We start from the raw sequence: 23832 nt of genomic DNA, 5'->3' as shown, positions 1-23832 counted from the left end.
AATGTTCCTCATGATTGTCTACTGTTTTGTGAACTATTTATTCAATTAGGTACACCTAAGAATTCTAATTAAAAGCAATGCTTATTGTTAGCTGCTCTTGAAAAACAATGCTATTTCAAGCTGTTTACTGATGTAAACATGTAATATGAAAAATAAATAATGGGTAAAACATGTAATATGTTGCTATATTGCCATATGTATATGCGTATGCAATTCACTAAGGCACTTTGAAGTAAGCAAAGTAGTACTCTGTAGTAATCTTTCTTTTATGTACTCTTCCATGCTTTTATGAATTGGTCACAAACCATCTGAAATGAGACAATTCTGAGGGAAAAAAGAATATATATATATATATATATATATATATATATATATATATATATATATATATATATATATATATATATATATTCACTTGAAAAACCATAGGTTTCACACATGTTATAGTTAGCTGGACATTTCACTCATACAAAACCATTGAAATTCCCCCGTTATGGTAAGTTCAGCTAACTATAACTCGTGCGCCCGCAATGCACATCTCAAATGACAACACTGATGACATCACTGATGACATCATCCAGTGAATGTGTGTCTTTCTGAAAAATTAATATTTTTATATATGTATATCTAAAGGTCGATGGAAGAATAAATGGGTAAATAAGTTTCTAAATGGATGTTTTTTTGTAAAATTGATTGTATAACTGACTCATTAAGTGTATCTTAGTGAATACATGTATTAGCGAGTAATGTTTAAATATGTATGTATCTGTATCAGTGTCTCACTTTGTGTATAAGTGGCTGCATGGGTTGGTGAGTAGCTACATGAGTGTCTATATGGGTTATTAGTTGGTTTTTTGAGTATCAAAATGAGTGTCTGTATGGTTTGGTGGGGGGTATTACTTAGCGCACAGATTCATGAATGACTGACTCACTGTTTGTATGTGTTTTGAAGACAGCATGTGTGCAGGACTGTATGGGTGGTTGAGTATGTATATGGGTGTGTCAGTGAGTGAATGACTGGCTCAATAGTATCTTTATGAGTAACTAAATATGTTTTAAACTAGTATATGTGAGTATTGATGTGTATAAGTAAGTATAAGTGAGAGTGAGAGATTGGAAGAGTTCCTGTATACATAAGTATGTGTTTCTATAAGTGATTGTTTAAGAGAGTAAGTATGTGTATGTTTCAGTAGAAGTAAGTGTAGTGGTGTGTGTATAGCTGTATATGCAAGTAAATGGATGTTTGAAAGTTTATTTGCATGTGTGAGTATGTGTGTGAGTAACTCTATGGACGAGTATCGGTGTGTAACAAGATGTATAGGTGTATGAGTACATATGATGAGTGAGTACATGTATGAGTGACTATATAAAACTGTTGGTGAATGAGTGGATGTGTATGTAGATGTTGGAATTACTGAATAGGTTGTTGTAACTGGTATTGGTATCTCCATTTTTTTTGAAAATGTTAGTGTCTATTTTTGAATGTGTATATCAAAGGTTATATTAGGGTGAGAGGAGGTCTGCCACTCTTTCACAAGGATGATGTCATAAGTGATGTATTTTGAGATGTCATGAGTGATGTCACTGACCAGGTCATGAGTGATGTAATATGTGACGTCATCAGCAGTGTATTGCGGGCGCACAAGTTATAGTTAGCTGAACTAACTATAACGGGGGAATTTCAATGGTTTTGTATGAGTGAATTGTCCAGCGAACTATAACGTGTGAAACCTATGGTTTTTTCAGTGAATTTCTAAGGTTTTTTGAATGCTAATTCCTAACTATAACGTGACTGAAACCTATGTTTTTTTCAGTGAATTTCTAAGGTTTTTTAAATGCTAATTCCTAACTATAACATGGCTGAAACCTATGGTTTTTTCAGTGAATTTCTAAGGTTTTTTAAATGCTAATTCCTAACTATAATGTGGCTGAAACCTATGGTTTTTTCAGTGAATTCAAAGGTTTTGTAAATGTATTAATTGTTATATTTTTTATACTGATTTACAACATTGTTTTAAAGTATTTATTTTTAGATATTTTATTTTTTAAATTACATTACATATTTTTAATATACATTGAAAAAAATGTTTTTAAAAATATCGAAATTGTAATATTTGTTTATTTTATTTTATATTTTTTTTATTTATATATATTTTATATAGCAGGCAATGATATCCTAAGGAAGGAAATTCAAGTTACTGGTAAGTACGGTTAAAATTACTTTTCAGGATCAGTATTGGGCTGAAAGATGCAGCACTGAGGTCTCTCCTGATAACAGATGAGTAAATCGGAATTCGTAGTTCAGCTAAATTTAGAGGAATTTTTCAACATTCCAAAACTCCACACTTAGAAGAATTTTCAAGTGAAACCAGTCAATGTTAGCCTATGAAAGGAAATTCAAGTTACTGTAAGTATGCTTAGATTTACTTTTCAGGGTCCGTACTGGGCTCAAAGATGCAGCACTGATGTCTCTCCTGATAACAGGTGAGTAAATTGGAATTCGTAGTTCGGTTGATTTTAGAGGAATATTTTGCTCAATAGTGAAGGAAGGGGGCGGGGCCTGAGGTGACGTGTGCAAACACGCCCTGTGGCGCATTTTAAGTTGGGGAATTAATTTCTCTTCAATCCCGAGGTCCCCTGTGTGCCAACTAGCTCACCAGGTACCTCCAGTATGCGCCAGGGAGCTGAGTTGCAGAGAGGTATTCAGAGGCCACACCCCATTTTTACAGCACTCTGTGGCGCGTTTTAAGTTGGGGAATTAATTTCTCTTCAATCCTGTGGTCCCCGGTGTGCCAACTAGCCCACCAGGTACCTCCAGTATGTGCCAGGGAGCTGCGTTGCAGAGAGGTGTTTAGAGGCCACGGCCCCTTTTTACAACACTCTGTGGCGCGTTTTAAGTTGGGGAATTAATTCCTCTTCAATCCTGAGGTCCCCTGTGTGCCAACTAGCCCACCAGGTACCTCCAGTATGCGCCAGGGAGTTGAGTTGCAGAGAGGTGTTCAGAGGCCACGCCCCCTTTTTACAACATTATGCAACGCAGCTCCGTGGCGCTTACTAGAGGTACCTGTTGGGCTAGTTGGCCACTAGGGGACCTCTGGATTGAAGAGGAATTAATTCCCCAACTTAAAATGCACCACAGGGCATGTTTTCACACATATCACCTCAAGCCCCGACCCCTACCTTTACCACTGTGCAAACGCACCCCGTAGCACGTTCTAAGTTGGGGGATGAAGTCCCCTTGCATACTGGGGGTCCCTGGGGGCCAACAAGCCCACCAGGAACCTCCAGTATGCGCCAGGGGGCTGCGTTGCAGAGAGGTGTGAAAAGGGGCATGGCCTCATCACACCTCTCTGCAACGCAGCCCCCTGGCGCGTTTCCAGAGGGGGAACTAAATCCCCTTGAATACTGGGGGTCAACTAGCCCACCAGGAACCTCCAGTATGCGCCAGGGGCTGCGTTGCAGAGAGGTGTAAAAAGGGATGTGTTCTCATTACACATCTCTGCAAGACTCGTTCCTAGGATCCCGAAGTCCCCTCGTGCCCGGGACTTCACAGGAAAAGAAGCGAAAGCCGACCCAGATATGCAGGTGAGAAATTCTCTTTTATTCGATTTTAAAGTAGCCTGCCAGCATAACGTTTCGTCCGACCCAGAGGCCTTGGTCACACAACGCCAAATCAGAAGCAAGCAATATTTAAAGTGCCAAGTGCAAAGGAAGCTAACACGCAATTGGATGTCATTAGAAACAACAGCATGGGCAGTGAAGAAATACTCACGGGTTCACAAGTACAAAGAACTAAATGGTAATGAGTAAAAATTGCACATAAGAGCAATTTATTGTAAAAAAGGAGCATAAAAGCATTTCTTTAAAATACATGACCTGATGGATAAATACATGAATAAATTCATTATGTAAACAACATATCCTCTCTGTGCAAATTTGATGCAATTGTGCAAAATAGAGCAATGTGCAAACAATACAACCCAAGTGGGTTAATTTCCAACTGGACCCGTAATCTGTAGCAATAGGGGCAGCTGCGCCTGTCTTTTGTTGTAGTGCAAACCAAATGAACAATAGTGCAAAAATTTGCAAAATAGATAAAAAACGTGTAAATGAAAACTCATTTAAAAAAAAAAAACAGTTCCAACTTTAAAAACATATTGATCTGCGGGAGGGGAGAACAAACCATTGACCAACCCATAGTCAGATGATTTTCAAAACAATGGTGAATTACACATTTTATACAGCTCACAATGATGGGTTAAAAATTGAAACTAGAGACAAGTATAAAAGTCTTCGCTGGCATTGAGACCTAGAGGGGTCTTACAGTCCAATTCTACGATGTACCTTGTTTCCAGTGCTCGCAGGATGGCCTCCCTATTGCCTCCCCTTCTAAGGGGGGAAACAGCATCTATCACAAAGTACTGTAACAGCTGGCTTTTGTTTCCATGCTTCTCTTTGAAGTGTTGTGCGACTGGGTACGCAGCGTCCCTGGTGTTAATGGCCCTAATGGGCTGGAGTATCCGTTTGTGAACCTGCAACGTGGTACTGCCCACATATTGCAGGCCGCACGGACACTCCAGCACATACACCGTGAACTCAGTCTTGCAGTCGTGAATTTGTGCATCCATTTGCATTCTTGAATATTGAGAATCTGGACAATGTCTCCTCCCCGTTGGCCCAAAGATACTTTTTCTAGCACCAGACATTTGATCGATTTGGGTGTGTGTAGGGCAGTGTTGAAATGGTCAACTAGCGGGGCCCCAACTGTCTTACAACGAATCCTACTGCAATGTTGTAGGATTCGTGTCTTTATCTTTTGTCTCGTTTGGCCCACATATAGTTTGTTGCATGGGCATTGGATGGCATAGATTACATTCATGCTGTTGCAATTCGAGTGGTCTTTAAGGGTCAAGGTTAGTCCATTGTGTTCAAAGGTCTTAGTATCTATGCACATTGGGCACGCTTTATACTTGATGCACCTGTAGTGACCTACTACATCGGGTAGATTCCACATGGTTTGGATGGTTTGGTTGGGTGGGACATCTAGTAGTGAACGGACCACTTGTTCTTTGATGTTTTTAGCTTTTTTTAAAGCATGCATAGGAGGATCCCGTATCTCTATTATGTCTGAGATTAGGCCCCAATGTCCATTTATGATCCGCTTGATCTCATTGCTCCTGGTGCAATATGTCGTGACGCATATCATCCTGTCCAATTGTTTTGTCCGTTGTTTGGGAATGAGCAGGGCATCTCTGTCGTAGTACCATGCTTTGCTTTCTTGCCCTTTTTGTCAGTCTCTTCGGGTACCCTCTTCCCACTTTGGGCAACTTCACCGGTCAATACAGTTTTAACATTAACTGCCCTGTTCGTGATCCACATCACTGCCGTTAATGTTCCCCCGCCCAGCACCTGGGGCATACCACCATTAAAGTTTCTGCCCAAATCTAGTCCTTTTGACCCTGACCCGCCGCATATCCCTTTCTCTTCAGACTCACCAGATTTATTTCTTTGGACAACAGGAGAATTGGACCCCTGTGATCCCACGTAAAGTGAGTACTGTACCACTAGGTTGTTCCAACTTTCTGGGAACATCTATTCAGACATGTAGAATCAGTACATGTCTCTTTCTCCCCCCCCTTCCTTGTAGAACTCCTGGAGCCCTGTGCGAGCCCTACGATGAAGTGAACGGTTCGCGTCTCTTCTCATGCCAAGTAGGTTTGACTCAGTGAATGCGATCACCATGACAATACCATTTAGCTTTAGATACCCATTCTTGTTTGTCCTTTCACTAGGTACCCTCATTTCGTCCTGATGAAGACCCCGCTGTGAGGCCATCACTCACCCTCCTCGTCACTGGGGTCGAAACGTAGACCGACTAAGTATGGGCGGAAAATCCGTTCCGCTCGCGGATTTTGCGGATTTTCGGTAAATTTGCAATCCGCGAGATTCGCGAATTTCCCGCAAAATCCGCAAATCCACGAGCAGCAGATTTTATGGCTTGCTCGCACTGTTCGCGTGAGTTCGCGGCTTCCCAGTTCAACTTCGCGCCCCGCGAATAAGCGCTAAATTGCAGAAATACGATCTTAGCAAAACTGAAACTACTTACCAGGTTCAAAAGTTCAAGCTCATCATTAGTAGCCATTTCCTGTAGTGCTTCCTGAGGGGCCCCTCCAGAGTTCAGTTGCCTACTTGCAACTATTATGTGACCCTGCTCTGACCCTCAGAATAGTTACACATATGCCACAAAGGTCCTGAATTACAGCTAAGGGAGACAAGCAGGAGCCAGGCTGGAAGTTCAAATCCAGTGACACATTAATCAGCCCCTAATTCATTATTGTCAGTTGGGGCAGGGCAGGTGTTGTAACTAATTTTGCAACAATGAAAGCACTTAGCAAGTGCAAAAGATCACTAATCAGGAAGCACTAAGGAAGCAGGTGCCAGCTAAAAAAATATTCTGTGACACATTAATCAGCCCCAAATTAATTCAGGTCACTTGAGGCAGGGAAGGTGTGCTTTGCTTTGCCACAATAATGTACACTGGAGAACCAGGGGGTGCTGTGATGAAACAGAGGGTGGCATGGGTGGGCCAGAGGGTGGCATGAGTAGTCAGAGAGTGGCAGTGGTGACAGAGGGTGGCAGTGATGAAGAAGAGTGCCCCAAACAGGCTGGACACGTAGAAACAACAAGTTCGCAAAACTTGCGACCCGACAGGTAAGTTCGCGTTTGCGAAATTGTACAAAACCCTCGCGAACTGGCAGAAACCCGCGCGAACACACAAAAAAAAATCCGCAAATTCGCGAGAATTCGCGGATTTTGCGGATTGCGAGTTCGCAAATCCGCAAAATTCGCGAACGCGAGATTCGCAAAATTCGCCCATGTCAAAGACCGACGTACTTTCTCTTACATGCTCATAGGACTTAAATGTTATAAATTACAGGATATATATGAGCAATGTATACTCATGAACTGATTGACCGTCATTTGGCTGTAAAGGTCTACTTGTAAATAGTGCGTATTGTATTATATGTCACAAACACCTTTACCCTGTCTCCCACTTGCCAACTCACTTTCACCACTCCATTACCTTTCCCTCTTCTCACACTCATGTGCACCATCAAAAAGTACTTGGTAACCAATCAACTAATGCTTTGAATACTAATTGCATCCAATGTTACAAGTATTAGGAAATTAAATATTTCCCTTTTCAAAACGCTTGCTCAAATGTGTGGTGATCTTTCTCCTGTATTCCTTAACCATTTTTTGTAAGATTCTTTCTTTAAAGCTTTAGCTATCCCGACCATATTGTACAACGTACTGCTTTATTGACCCAGGCCGGGTAGTTTTTATCTGGGCTACACCCCGTAAAAACTCATACCCACCAGGTGGTAGCACAAAAAAGTGTAACTGGTCATGCTGGCACCGAGGATGGATTCTGGTTGGGTAGGCGATGGGCCTGGGGAACCTTGGGCTTTCCCCTGCCTCCCCCAACAATCAACTGAGTTGTCGGTGTCCCAGGATTGGTGCTGGCTGGGGATCCAGCAGGCAACAGAGCCCTTGGGCCTCCACCCGCAGCTCACAACATTATGGTGGGGTGTGGGTGTCCAAGGTTGGACTAAAGCATCCAGAATCAACAAAACAAAAAATAACATACACTCACAACCTGAGGCAGCATAAAAGGAGAAGAGAAGATTAGCCACTCATACAGTATTCACTGCTCTAGATAGTAAAATTGTAAATTGTAAATTGGTACTTGTATAGCCCACTACTCACCAGGGTCTCAAGGAGCTTGTACGAATACCGCTGTGGAACCCATCTTGGCTTTCCCTGTGAGGCGTCCACTCCTGGGCACCCCCAAGGTGGAGGCCAGACATCCTTAGCGTTGTGGGGGCCGTTGTGGAGATTAAGCAAGCTATTGCCCAGAGTTGCAGAGTGGGTCTCCATGATTGGAATAGGCACCGAGGCGAGAATTATCAGGTGCGTGGAATTTTGAGCCCAAGACCCGCCGAGGCGGGGAATTAAACCCTGGTCCCGGGCTAGACCTCTGCATCAGGGTCTGCCGCTCTAATCATTGAGCCACACTTCTCCAGATAGTAGCACCCCATAAAGCCCGGTGAGAGCTTTATGTTTCCATTTTGTATTTGTTGGGGTGCCCCAAGGAGGCACAAGGACACCACACATTTTTTACTTAGATGTTGTGGGGTGTGCAGGGTGCACACCAGGCCTACAGAAACATTTTAAGAAACCTGAAGTAAGTCTTCTGTGTTATTGAATACATGGACCCAGGAGATCTTACTATCATTTTTAAGCCACTCTGAGCTGGACCTGTATGCTCTTCAGCAGAAGTGCAGGGATGCCTTATGGTTAGACGTATTGCTGCATTGTGTCCCTGAAAGAGTGTTAAAGAGAGACTCACACACGTGTGTATAGTTGTGTTGATTACAGGTGCTTTATTTGAAATATTTTTGGGGACAATTATTATTGAGAAATGTTCTGTATCAATATTGAATGTACTGGATTATGGTAATTGGTACATTATTGTGGTGACTTTTTGACAAAGCTTATAGGTCTTCTTTATATATGTTGATATGCTGCCCCCTGATAAAGCCAGCAAGCCTTCCTTTTATATATTTATGTTCTGACATTTTGACAAAGCCAATAGATCTGCCTTACTTAACATATCACCCTCTTATATTGTGACGACCAAGCCCTACACCCTATGGGATTGGACGCAAGGCCTGGCCACAGACTTGACTTTACATTAAAAAATAAATGAAATTCACTTACAAATCCTAAGGTTGAAGATACATTATATTTAGGTATGGTAACAATATGTTACCTCATAGTTAACTCCAAAATTAACAGAAAAAAATATTAAAGTAACATTATAGTTAGGTAAAAATTACAGTTAAACTGCAACATTTCAAACTAAAAAAACACTGAAATCCATCAGGTATAGTTGACTGCCTAACTATAACTTGTGCTTTCAACATGCACTGCTGATGATCTCACTTACTAAACCACTTTTGACATGTTCAATGATATTGATTACATCATTGAACAAAATGCTGTGGTTTAACAAATACTGATTTTGCAGGTAACTGTGAAATATAGGAAGTATTTCATGGTTCCATGTGAAATACAGGTTTCATCAACATATTCACAGCCTCCAAACTGCTGTGCAGAGTTTTGCAATTGTCAGGGATGTACAGAATTTGTGTCAAGGTTATCTGAATTATGCAGCAAAGTTATCTAAATTAAGCAGCAAAAATGCTAATTGTGGGACACACTTTTTAGAAGCAATAGTTCATGCATTTGACCTTTTTGTGAAATCTAGTAGCAAGTATGTGGCAAATATGGTAGCTTCATAATCATGCAAAAAATGCTGCAGCCACGGAATTGTGTAAATCCAATGTTCCTCATGATTGTCTACTGTTTTGTGAACTATTTATTCAATTAGGTACATCTAGGCATTCTAATTAAAAGCAATGCTTATTGTTAGCTGCTCTTGAAAAACAATGCTATTTCAAGCTGTTTCCTGATGTAAACATGTAATATGAAAAATAAACAATGGGTAAAACATGTAATATGTTGCTATATTTCCATATGTATATGCGTATGCAATTCACTAAGGCACTTTGAAGTAAGCAAAGTAGTACTCTGTAGTAATCTTTCTTTTATGTACTCTTCCATGCTTTTATGAATTGGTCACAAACCATCTGAAATGAGACAATTCTGAGGGGAAAAAAAAGGAATATATATATATATATATATATATATATATATATATATATATATATATATATATATATATATATATATATTCAAACAAAGAGTTTAGCCCTCAGTGGAAGAAGCCACACCCAGAGCCACAGGCTCACCAGCCCACAGGGGTTTTAATCGTACTTTTATTAACTGCCACAATGATGAACTCACACGAGGTACATGGTGTATGCACTACAAGACCCAGAAGGCCATTTCATCTGACCACGCCCTTGAAGGCAGGCTTTAATATCACGAGTGCATACTGCATCATCATTGCCAAGCAGGAGCCATTGAAGAAGGGATAGACTCCCGAAACCGGTCTGGCTGTACACGAACAGATGGTGACTGTTCTCTCTGCGTCTCCTGTTGCAGCTGCTCCTTAAAGAAATGGATCCAAATGTTACCATTCTTGTGGCTTCTTCCACTGAGGGCTAAACTCTTTGTTTGAATATTTTGCGGCTGAGCCCAGTCACAGAAGCAAAGCCTGCCGCTTGCTGCGGACCCGTGATTGCGCCCAACGGTGCGATCAGTACACGGGGGAGTGGTGTCCAGAAGCAGCTGACCACAGACAAGAGGACACCCAGAGCCACAGGCTCACCAGCCCACATGGGTTTTAATCATACTTTTATTAACTGCCACAATGATGAACTCATACGAGGTACATGGTGTATGCACTACAAGACGCAGAAGGCCATTTCATCTGACCACGCCCTTAAAGGCAGGCTTTAATATCACGAGCGCATACTGCATCATCATTGCCAAGCAGGAGCCATTGAAGAAGGGATAGACTCCCGAAACCGGTATGGCTGTACACGAACAGATGGTGACTGTTCTCTCTGCGTCTCCTTTTGCAGCTGCTCCTTAAAGAAATGGATCCAAATTTTACCATTCTTGTGGCTTCTTCCACTGAGGGCTAAACTCTTTGTTTGAATATTTTGCGGCTGAGCCCAGTCGCGGAAGCAAAGCCTGCCGCTTGCTGCGGACCCGTGATTGCGCCCATCGGTGCGATCATTACACGGGGGAGTGGTGTCCAGAAGCAGCTGACCACAGACAAGAGGACACCCAGAGCCACAGGCTCACCAGCCCACATGGGTTTTAATCGTACTTTTATTAACTGCCACAATGATGAACTCACACGAGTTACATGGTGTATGCACTACAAGACCCAGAAGGCCATTTCATCTGACCACGCCCTTGAAGGCAGGCTTTAATATCACGAGTGCATACTGCATCATCATTGCCAAGCAGGAGCCATTGAAGAAGGGATAGACTCCTGAAACCGGTCTGGCTGTACACGAACAGATGGTGACTGTTCTCTCTGCGTCTCCTGTTGCAGCTGCTCCTTAAAGAAATGGATCCAAATTTTACCATTCTTGTGGCTTCTTCCACTGAGGGCTAAACTCTTTGTTTGAATATTTTGCGGCTGAACCCAGTCGCGGAAGCAAAGCCTGCCGCTTGCTGCGGACCCGTGATTGCGCCCAGCGGTGCGATCAGTACACGGGGAGTGGTGTCCAGAAGCAGCTGACGTCAGACAAGAGGACACCCAGAGCCACAGGCTCACCAGCCCACTTGGGTTTTAATCGTACTTTTATTAACTGCCACTATGCACTACAAGACCCAGAAGGCCATTTCATCTGACCACGCCCTTGAAGGCAGGCTTTAATATCACGAGTGCATACTGCATCATCATTGCCAAGCAGGAGCTATTGAAGAAGGGATAGACTCCCGAAACCGGTCTGGCTGTACACGAACAGATGGTGACTGTTCTCCCTGGGTCTCCTGTTGCAGCTGCTCCTTAAAGAAATGGATTCAAATTTTACCATTCTTGTGGCTTCTTCCACTGAGGGCTAAACTCTTTGTTTGAATATTTTGCGGCTCAGCCCAGTCGCGGAAGCAAAGCCTGCTGCTTGCTGCGGACCCGTGATTGCGCCCAACGGTGCGATCAGTACACGGGGGAGTGGTGTCCAGAAGCAGCTGACCACAGACAAGAGGACACTGTAGTGTTGGTGAAGTAATCAGGAATCAGACGAAGTGGTAGATTAAGGTATTTATTCCAAGTTAGGTTACAGGTATAAGTTAAGGAGGAAAGAAGAAAATCAATGAAACCCCACCAGGAGCAGTATGTTCTTGCTCAGCCCAGTTATCAACTGACTCCTAGAGTCCAGTTCCTAGAATTCCATGACATCATATCAATGATAACATTCTACAGGATAACTAGACTGGCATAGGAGAGATGCCAGACATGACACATCTTCCCCTTTATAATGGAATCGAAAATGCAAAGCATAACAGCAACAAAATGAACATAGATTGGAGATGAAGAAAGAATATAGTGAGAAACTCAAAGGAAGGTATAAAGAACGATGAAGAAAGAAAAAAGTAAGAAACTAAAAGGAAGGGTATAGATGGAAGAAGACATAAATGGAAGAGTAAAGACGGAACAACAAAATAAGAAGAGAAGACAATAGAAGTATGTAGAATATAATGGAATTCCATGACATCATATCAATGATAACATTCTACAGGATAACTAGACTGGCATAGGAGAGATGCCAGACATGACAGACACCCAGAGCCACAGGCTCACCAGCCCACATGGGTTTTAATCGTACTTTTATTAACTGCCACAATGATGAACTCACACAAGGTACATGGTGTATGCACTACAAGACCCAGAAGGCCATTTCATCTGACCACGCCCTTGAAGGCAGGCTTTAATATGACGAGTGCATACTGCATCATCATTGCCAAGCAGGAGCCATTGAAGAAGGGATAGACTCCCGAAACCGGTCTGGCTGTACACGAACAGATGGTGACTGTTCTCTCTGCGTCTCCTGTTGCAGCTGCTCCTTAAAGAAATGGATCCAAATGTTACCATTCTTGTGGCTTCTTCCACTGAGGGCTAAACTCTTTGTTTGAATATTTTGCGGCTGAGCCCAGTCGCGGAAGCAAAGCCTGCCGCTTGCTGCAGACCCGTGATTGCGCCCAACGGTGCGATCAGTACACGGGGGAGTGGTGTCCAGAAGCAGCTGACGCCAGACAAGAGGACACCCAGAGCCACAGGCTCACCAGCCCACATGGGTTTTAATCGTACTTTTATTAACTGCCACAATGATGAACTCACACGAGGTACATGGTGTATGCACTACAAGACCCAGAAGGCCATTTCATCTGACCCCGCCCTTGAAGGCAGGCTTTAATATCACGAGTGCATACTGCATCATCATTGCCAAGCAGGAGCCATTGAAGAAGGGATAGACTCCCGAAACCGGTCTGGCTGTACACGAACAGATGGTGACTGTTCTCTCTGCGTCTCCTGTTGCAGCTGCTGCTTAAAGAAATGGATCCAAATTTTACCATTCTTGGGGCTTCTTCCACTGAGGGCTAAACTCTTTGTTTGAATATTTTGCGGCTGAGCCCAGTCGCAGAAGCAAAGCCTGCCACTTGCTGCGGACCCGTGATTGCGCCCAACGGTGCGATCAGTACACGGGGGAGTGGTGTCCAGAAGCAGCTGACCACAGACAAGAGGACACCCAGAGCCACAGGCTCACCAGCCCACATGTGTTTTAATCATACTTTTATTAACTGCCACAATGATGAACTCACACGAGGTACATGGTGTATGCACTACAAGACCCAGAAGGCCATTTCATCTGACCACGCCCTTGAAGGCAGGCTTTAATATCACGAGTGCATACTGCATCATCATTGCCAAGCAGGAGCCATTGAAGAAGGGATAGACTCCTGAAACCGGTCTGGCTGTACACAAACAGATGGTGACTGTACTCTCTGCGTCTCCTGTTGCAGCTGCTCCTTAAAGAAATGGATCCAAATTTTACCATTCTTGTGGCTTCTTCCACTGAGGGCTAAACTCTTTTTTTGAGTATATATATATATATATATATATATATATATATATATATTCCACCTCTCGAGTAGAAAGACTATAAGTGACGAGACTATGTGCTGACCATAAAATGTTTATTTCATGTCGCCCTCGGACGTGTTTCGCCTGACCAGCAGGCTTGCTCACCGATGCTTCAATACATTACAGTCGCCATTTTAACAGTGCACACCCAGTCGGTCATGTGATTTCGAACTACAACCCGGCTGACAGTGAGGAAAGACTCGTAGTTTTTTTGTACAATGCAAACAAAATTACGTTTTGGATTTAGTGTTACTCATTAATTTCATACAATTTGCCTTCAATATTCACAAAACCAATATTAATGCTTATCTTGATTGTAGCACCATTCTATCGCCCGATAATTGGCATTTAATTACACATCCACGCGTTTCTATGCGCGCGTGCTGAACAAATAAACGCTTCAATGCGTGGCATTCAAAATCGCGCTGGATACTGTGCGCCTGATAAGCCTTATATTTTGCCCATAGTGGGCATACATTTAATGCATGGTAATTGGACATCGGTATGATGAGTTCCACTATTTTACGTGATCCTGTTACATAATCCTGCCCAAGTGGGCAAAACTACCACCTGTCGCCAGGGATGGAAGGGACAAGGGAAAAGAAAGAAGGGGGAGGTGAAAGCAAGGTAGGGAAAGAGGGGAAGGGAAAAAGGGGAGAAAGTGCCCGTGCTTTACAATACAAGGTGTTCTGGCACATTGTGTGTACAGACATAGAACATTAAAACGAGGTTACCGCTACTCTCCATCTTTTTATCAACTAACATTCATTTGACACAGAGTTTGACAGGTATGTGGCATTCTAGACTTGCAATATCTATTATAAATGTGTGCTAAGATCTTCTTTAAGGTTAAGCCCCCACGGGGCCTTGGAGTTAAGCTCCAAAATGTACCTTGACTCGAGGCGTCTCAGTTTCTTTAATCTATCTCCGCCTCTCACATTTTTGGGAACTTGGTCAATAACAAAGTAGCAGAGCCCTGCCTCATCTTTGTTGTGTTTTTCTTCAAAATGACGGGCCACTGGGTAGGATGGGTCCGTATTGAATGCTTCTGACTAGATTGGTTGGGTGAAAACTTGTCGCGTTGAGCAACATGTTCCCTGCTGTGGGTTTCCTATATAGGTTAGAATGTAGTTTCCCATTTTTTACAAAGATAGTGAGATCTAAGAAGTTTAGAGATGTGGCACTTATGTTGCTCGTGAATTTCAGATTAAGATTATTGACCTGTAGTTTGTCAATAAAACTCTGAGCACTGGCCTCTGAACCTTTCCAAATGAGGAACAGGTCGTCTATATACCTGCTCCAATGAGGAATATTATCATCCCACTCCTTGTGGAATTCCTCTTGGACCACCTGCTCCTCCCACCAGCCCATATGCAAATTAGCATAGATGGGGGCTAAGCAGATGCCCATCGCAGTCCCACAGATCTGTTTGTACAGAATGGTATCAAATAGAAAGTAGTTGCTATTCAAGCAGGTTGTAATCATTGCCAGAAGCATTTGCGTGTGGAGCCATAGATTAATTGGGCGTTCTTTTAAGAAGTGTTTTATTGCCCTCAGACCATCTTCATGTCTAATACTGGTGTAAAGAGTAGAGACATCAATTGTTACCAGTAAAAGATCTGTTTCCCATGGAATATCATAGATTCTTCTCCAAAAATCACTTGAGTCTTGAATAAAGGAGGGAAGTTGTTTCACTAAAGGACACAGGAACGAATCAACACATTTAGAAGTATTTTCCAGCCCCCCTCCTATAGCAGAGATAATGGGGCGGCCTGGTGGATTGACCACATCTTTGTGCACCTTGGGTATAAGGTAAAACACCGGGGTGGTGGGGTTGGTAATCTTAAGGAACTTTAGTTCTTCTAGGGATAGGAGGCTTTGCTGGTACCAGTTTTGCAACTGCTGGTTATATAGCTCGAACTGGTGATGCATGGCTAGTTCTGTTGTTTTCACATAGTTCAAGCGATTGTTAAGCTGTTTATGTGCCTCCACTAAATATTGTCCCCTGTCCCAGAGGACAACATTCCCTCCTTTATCGGCGTTTCTCACTATACAATTATGGTCTGCTTTAAGTTTAGTGACTAGCGCTGAATACTCCTTTTCTTGTTTGGTGAAATTTTTATGTTTTACACTTGTGCATTTTTCTAGATTTTTCAAATCATTAACAACCAGTTCATGGAAAATATCAACAGTGTCTCGTATGCTAAGAGGGGTACATTTTGAACTGGGTTGAAAATCCGTGGTCACAGTTCTATTGATGTTGATGTCCTGCTCCTTAGCAATCATTGCAGCTTGACTGCTAGTAGCTTCGTAAAATTCTTCAGGGTTAGGTCTTGCAGATTGCATGAGAACATCCGTCTCGCCACTGGCTTGGATATCATTGCCACGCAGATTGAGTAGTAGGTCCATGTCGGCCACAGAGAGGTTGTCTTTAATATCAGCGGATTGGGTACCGGATATAGATTTCTTTTGATGTTTGTTTTGTGCAAAGAATTTCTTTAGCTTTAAATTTCTCATGAATTTAAACGTATCAATGCGCGTTTCCACGTAATTAAAGTCGGCTGGTGGGCTGAAAGAAAAACCCAATTGTAAGACTTTCTCCTCTTTAGGTGTCAGAATAGTTTTCGTGAGATTCAGGAACGTGTTGTCATGTCCCAAAATATGGTCACCTATTTCTTTGCTCTGCTGGGCGCTGTATTGGCTCTGTTTTCTCCTCTTGCGCCTCTTGCTCCTCTGCCTTTTCCTTTTTGATTGCCTCCGTAATTGACCCTCCGCATTGGTCTCAGGTTGAACCTCCTCTCCTCCTATAAAAAAGCAAATTTGTCGATAACTGAAGGGATCGATTGTTTACTCGGTCTACTTTGCCCTTCCTCCAGGTCTGTGTCGACTTCTGAGCTAAGGAGAGCACTTTCATCTGACTGAGGGTCTGGTCGCTTGGAATCAGGATTAAGTCGTTGTTTACGCATTGTATCGAATTTTTTAGCAAAAGTATATATCTGGCCACGCTCATAGTCTCGCTTGTCTCTCAGGAATTTTTCAGCTTTTCTTTCTGTAATACTTAATTCCAGTTTTTTGAGTCGTTCTGCCATATCTTTTTTGAATTTGCTAATTGAGTCTTGGTCAGTTTCTTTCTCTAGCATCTGGAGTATTTGATCGATTTCCGTTAGCATTTTCTCTACGAGCTTCGGGAAGCTGGAAAGCTGGTTTGCATTTGATAAAAAGCTTTCACGGCATCTTCGTGGAATACCTAGCGGTTGCTGTACCGGAACGCCAGTTCCAAGATCTGTCATCTAATAATTATGTCTGCCCCAGAACTTCAGTAACGAGAGGAAACCGCGCTCTCCATTTTTGATGACACCAGGACAGTAGGCGCTAAACTAACAACGAAAGAGCCAACTGCAAAAACATCAGATGTGGCGGCAAGACTTAAGCGTCTTGAGAAACCTAAACGTGGAGAATTATCCAAATGGTAGGAACAAAAATCCCTGCAATGCTACCTGGAGGTAAAAAGGATCCCACGTGGCCTAAGGATAATGGTGGCCCCGACCTATGAGGAACCAGATCCCAACATGCTGGGTGAATGGGCAGATAATAACCATGACTCTTCCAGTAAAATGCTAGCAATCTTGATTAAGTACGCTGAATCGGACAGAGAGAAAAAAATGCTAACGGAAATCGATCAAATACTCCAGATGCTAGAGAATGAACCGGACCAAGACTCAATTAGCAAATTCAAAAAAGATATGGCAGAACGACTCAAAAAACTGGAATTAAGTATTACAGAAAGAAAAGCTGAAAAATTCCTGAGAGACAAGCGAGACTATGAGCGTGGCCAGATATATACTTTTGCTAAAAAATTTGATACAATGCGTAAACAACGACTTAATCCTGATTCCAAGCGACCAGACCCTCAGTTAGATGAAAGTACTCTCCTTAGCTCAGAAGTCGACACAGACCTGGAGGAAGGGCAAAGTAGACCGAGTAAACAATCGATCCCTTCAGTTATCGACGAATTTGCTTTTTTAGAGGAGGAGAGGAGGTTCAACCTGAGACCAATGCGGAGGGTCAATTACGGAGGCAATCAAAAAGGAAGAGGCAGAGGAGCAAGAGGCGCAAGAGGAGAAAACAGAGCCAATACAGCGCCCAGCAGAGCAAAGAAATAGGTGACCATATTTCGGGACATGACAACACGGTCCTGAATCTCACGAAAACTATTCTGACACCTAAAGAGGAGAAAGTCTTACAATTGGGTCTTTCTTTCTGCCCACCAGCAGACTTTAATTACGTGGAAACGCGCATTGATACGTTTAAATTCGTGAGAAATTTAAAGCTAAAGAAATTCTTTGCACAAAACAACATCAAAAGAAATCTATATCCGGTACCCAATCCGCTGATATTAAAGACAACCTCTCTGTGGCCGACATGGACCTACTACTCAATCTGCGTGGCAATGATATCCAAGCCAGTGGCAAGACGGATGTTCTCACACAATCTGCAAGACCTAACCCTGAAGAATTTTACGAAGCTACTAGCAGTCAAGCTGCAATGATTGCTAAGGAGCAGGACATCAACATCAATAGAACTGTGACCACGGATTTTCAACCCAGTTCAAAATTTACCCCTCTTAGCATACGAGACACTGTTGATATTTTCCATGAACTGGTTGTTAATGATTTGAAAAATCTAGAAAAATGCACAAGTGTAAAACATAAAAATTTCACCAAACAAGAAAAGGAGTATTTGGCGCTAGTCACTAAACTAAAAGCAGACCATAATTGTATAGTGAGAAACGCCGATAAAGGAGGGAATGTTGTCCTCTGGGACAGGGGACAATATTTAGTGGAGGCACATAAACAGCTTAACAATCGCTTGAACTATGTGAAAACAACAGAACTAGCCATGCATCACCAGTTTGAGCTATATAACCAGCAGTTGCAAAACTGGTACCAGCAAAGCCTCCTATCCCTAGAAGAACTAAAGTTCCTAAAGATTACCAACCCCACCACCCCGGTGTTTTACCTTATACCCAAGGTGCACAAAGATGTGGTCAATCCACCAGGCCGCCCCATTATCTCTGCTATAGGAGGGGGTCTGGAAAACACTTCTAAATTTATTGATTCGTTCCTGTGTCCTTTAGTGAAACAACTTCCCTCCTTTATTCAAGACTCAAGTGATTTTTTTAGAAGAATCTATGATATTCCATGGGAAACAGATCTTTTACTGGTAACAATTGATGTCTCTACTCTTTACACCAGTATTAGACATGAAGATGGTCTGAGGGCAATAAAACACTTCTTAAAAGAACGCCCAATTAATCTATGGCTCCACACGCAAATGCTTCTGGCAATGATTACAACCTGCTTGAATAGCAACTACTTTCTATTTGATACCATTCTGTACAAACAGATCTGTGGGACCGCGATGGGCACCTGCTTCGCCCCCAGCTATGCTAATTTGCATATGGGCTGGTGGGAGGAGCAGGTGGTCCAAGCGGAATTCCACAAGGAGTGGGATGATAATATTCTTCATTGGAGCAGGTATATAGACGACCTGTTCCTCATTTGGAAAGGTTCAGAGGCCAGTGCTCAGAGTTTTATTGACAAACTACAGGTCAATAATCTTAATCTAAAAGTCACGAGCAACATAAGTGCCACATCTCTAAACTTCTTAGATCTCACTATCTTTGTAAAAAATGGGAAACTACATTCTAACCTATATAGGAAACCCACAGCAGGGAACACGTTGCTCCACGCGACAAGTTTTCACCCAACCAATCTAGTCAGAAGCATCCCATATGAAGAAAGTTTAAGAGCCATCAGAAACTGCAGTGACCCAGAAAATGTAGAACTAGAACTAACAACACTTAATACCCGCTTTACAGCTAGTGGGTATTCACAAGATAACATCAAAGGCTGTATCAGAAAAGCAAAAAAACGCAGTAGGGAAGAAATCTTGTTTAACCAAAACAAACCACCAGATACAAACAAATGTGAGACAAATCAGGTTAGAATGATAACATCATACAATAAAAAACATGCAGATGTGAGAAAAATTCTAAATCGCCACTGGCACCTGATCGCGAACGACCCCCTATTACAAGATCAAGTCCCTAAAAAACCAGCTATCACTTTTAGGAAAGCCAGATCGCTTAAACAAATGCTTGTGTCTAACATACTACCCCCCAAATCCAAAGTGAAAGGAGGAGGTTTTGACTGGCTCAGCAGAAAACCTGGTTTTATAAAATGCACGAAGTGCAAGGCGTGCAAGCTGGGAATCAATACTCACTCTTATCAAGGGGGTCTCACCAAAAGAGTCAAACAAATTAGAGGATTCTTTGACTGCAAAACAGATTATGCCGTCTACGTGCTCCAGTGCCCATGTGGCCTGAGGTACGTAGGAAGCACTCCCGGTGCATATGCGCATTCTGCAACATATGCAAGCTATTCGGAATACGGACCCATCCTACCCAGTGGCCCGTCATTTTGAAGAAAAACACAACAAAGATGAGGCAGGGCTCTGCTACTTTGTTATTGACCAAGTTCCCAAAAATGTGAGAGGCGGAGATAGATTAAAGAAACTGAGACGCCTCGAGTCAAGGTACATTTTGGAGCTTAACTCCAAGGCCCCGGGGGGGCTTAACCTTGAAGAAGATCTTAGCACACATTTATAATAGATATCGCAAGTCTAGAATGCCACGTACCTGTCAAACTCTGTGTCAAATGAATGTTAGTTGATAAAAAGATGGAGAGTAGCGGTAACCTCGTTTTAATGTTCTATGTCTGTACACACAATGTGCCAGAACACCTTGTATTGTAAAGCACGGGCACTTTCTCCCCTTTTTCCCTTCCCCTCTTTCCCTACCTTGCTTTCACCTCCCCCTTCTTTCTTTTCCCTTGTCCCTTCCATCCCTGGCGACAGTTGGTAGTTTTGCCCACTTGGGCAGGATTATGTAACAGGATCACGTAAAATAGTGGAACTCATCATACCAATGTCCAATTACCATGCATTAAATGTATGCCCACTATGGGCAAAATATAAGGCTTATCAGGCGCACAGTATCCAGTGCGATTTTGAATGCCACGCATTGAAGCGTTTATTTGTTCAGCACGCGCGCATAGAAACGCGTGGATGTGTAATTAAATGCCAATTATCGAGCGATAGAATGGTGCTACAATTAAGATAAGCATTAATATTGGTTTTGTGAATATTGAAGGCAAATTGTATGAAATTAATGAGTAACATTAAATCCAAAACGTAATTTTGTTTGCATTGTACAAAAAACTACGAGTTTTTCTTCACTGTCAGCCGGGTTGTAGTTCCAAATCACATGACAGACTGGGTGTGCACTGTTAAAATGGCGACTGTAATGTATTGAAGCATCGGTGAGCAAGCCTGCTGGTCAGGCGAAACGCGTCCGAGGGCGACATGAAATAAACATTTTATGGTCAGCACATAGTCTCGTCACTTGTAGTCAAGTCAAGTCATAAAGCTTTATTCGAACATAAAAAACATGTCCATAAAAGCACATACAGTTACATAAGCAAACATTTCATTGATAAAACGAGAAAAAAGAACACATAAATGCTTAATAGTCCATTGCGGGATAGAATAAATAGTTTAAAAAACAGTCTTTAAAAGCACATACTTTTCCTAGAACCAATGGCCTTGAGTAGGAAGGTAGCTGTGAAAAAGCAAATGTCCGGATGATGCATATTAAAAAGCAGTATCATAGATTCAGAAATTGTTCTTACTCCAAATCTTTTCAAGATGGGTTTTAGATAAGTTTTCCGTAATCCACTGTACAGTTGGCAAGTAAAAAGAAAGTGCAAGGTGCTCTGTTCTGACTTGCAATCACAGGCACAAGGGCCAATAGGGCGTGATTTGGCACTAGGGCATGCAACCAGATGATGTACTATCCCCATCCTCATTCTTGTGAGTACAAACTGGTGCGAAACTCTTGTCACCTGAGTTAAATAAGGATGAAGTCCACTGAACTCATTCAGATCATTATACAATTTACAAGTAGATAATTTTGATTCTTCCAAAACACGCTTCTCTGTACAGAAATTCAAAAACGTATTTTTCAGAAAAGATTTGGAATTATCAGAAGCACAATACCGATCAATAGTCACATTGAATCCAAAGACTTTTTGAAAATTAACAATATTATATTTAATCCAGGGGATCTTCAAGTGCTGGTCCAAGGAGAGGCAATCCTCAATAATAGCTCTATTCATTGAGGTGCCTTCATTTAACCAAACGGAGCGCCATAATAACAGGGGTCTTAGCATAATTAAATCATTCAGAAAATGGATACCCATTTCCCTATGAACCAAGATGTTGGAGGTCGATTTGGGTGCGCACAGGAGCCTTTTCAAGAAGTTATTCTCCTCTACCTGTAGGCACCCAGCAGATGTCACACCCCAGACTCCAGCCCCATAGAGGGCCGCCAATAGACTTTTAGATTGAAAAATATTAAGCATATCAGCTATACGTCTATTTCCCAGCTTCTTGGCAAATACAAAAACCCCATTGGCACTTCTAATCATCTTAGTTTTAACTGCTTTACGTTCGATATCCCAGGTACCATTTTTAGAAAAGTTGATCCCCAGATGACAGAAGTTATCTACTTTTAAAACCTGTTCACCATCTATAAAATATTGAGAGTTAACTTTCGTTTTTGCTCGGCCGGGACCACACTCCATCACATAGGTTTTAGACCTATTGATCACCAGTTTTCTGTTTTTGATAAACTCAACAAACCTATCCATCAATCGTTGGAGACCCAGGGGGGTCCTGGACAGCAGCACGGCATCGTCCGCATAGAGTAACACCGGGATGTTAAGGCTGTTAACTCTAGGGACATCTGCCGCAACTGTCTGCAGGACAGAATCTACCTCATTAATGAAGAGAGTAAAAAGCAGGGGTGCTAAAACACACCCCTGCCTTATACCCCTCCCGATCCTAAACTTACTTGTACATTCCCCTTTCGGGCCATACCGCACACTAGTGCTAAGCTTTTCATACAGGCGTGCCAAGAAATATACTATACAATCCGGGGCTCCCATATCTATCAGTTTAGCCCACAAAAGGGCGTGGTCTACCATATCGAAGGCACTGCTTAGGTACGCAAAACATAAATACAGTGACCCTTTTTTGGCCTGGGTATATTTCCCGACCAAAAGTTCTAGGTTCAAGCACTGCTCGATAGTGCCACGTCCCTTTCTGAACCCATACTGACTATTGGTTAAAATCGCATTCATCTCTGCCCATTCCTCTAATCTAATTAATAAAACCCGGCTCATAACTTTGACCGATGAATCCAATAAGGATATCGGTCGATAATTTTTGGCTTCACCCCGGTCTCCCTTTTTATAAATAGGGATGATTATTGATTCTGTCCAGATCGAAGGTATCTTAGAGCTAACAGCTGCATTAAAAATCCTGGCCAATAGGGGGCCCCATATCTCCGGGGCGGTCTTATAAACATCTATGGGTACCCCGTCAGGGCCTTGGGCCTTCCCACCCTTACTGGCTCTAATGCTAACCATGACTTCCTCTACAGAAATATTTAGAACAGCTGTAGGCCATTCTGTTCAGTTGGAAGCTAGTTCATTACCAGAGTCAAATATGGTGGAAAAATATTGAATCCACGAATCTGCGCTCACATTAGATGTGAGCACTGGAGCCTTATCATCCTTGAGGAAAGGGCTATTTACCGTGGACCAGAACAAGTTACAGTTCCTTAGTTCTGCTGCTTGAGTTAAATTATCCCATGCTTCCTGTTGGAGCTCAGCTTTTCTGCGTTTAAGGACCGATTTAAAATCCTGTCTAAGTTGAGTTACTAAACATTTGTCTCTGGGTTTAGCTGCTAAAGCATCTTTAAGAGCTCTACGGGCATTGGAGCACGCATGGTCAAACCACCCCTTATTTTGTCTATTCGTGTGCCCTGTCTCTATTGTGAACTTCTTGCTAATAGTAGAGTTGATTCTATCAAAGTGGTCAATACTGGCAACTAATGTTCCCTCCTGTTCTAGGATAGCTAAGATTTCCATCAAACAACTATTAATGATAGAATCGGAAGTTTCATCTGCTTTTTCTCCCTTCCACCTCAACCTGACACCATTTGGCCTATATGGTTC

The sequence above is a fragment of the Lissotriton vulgaris genome, chromosome 6 (genome assembly GCF_964263255.1).
Source record: "Lissotriton vulgaris chromosome 6, aLisVul1.2, whole genome shotgun sequence".
Taxonomy (NCBI): domain Eukaryota; kingdom Metazoa; phylum Chordata; class Amphibia; order Caudata; family Salamandridae; genus Lissotriton; species Lissotriton vulgaris.
The sequence above is the reverse complement of the archived record's forward strand: the minus strand, read 5'-3'. Positions refer to the sequence as shown.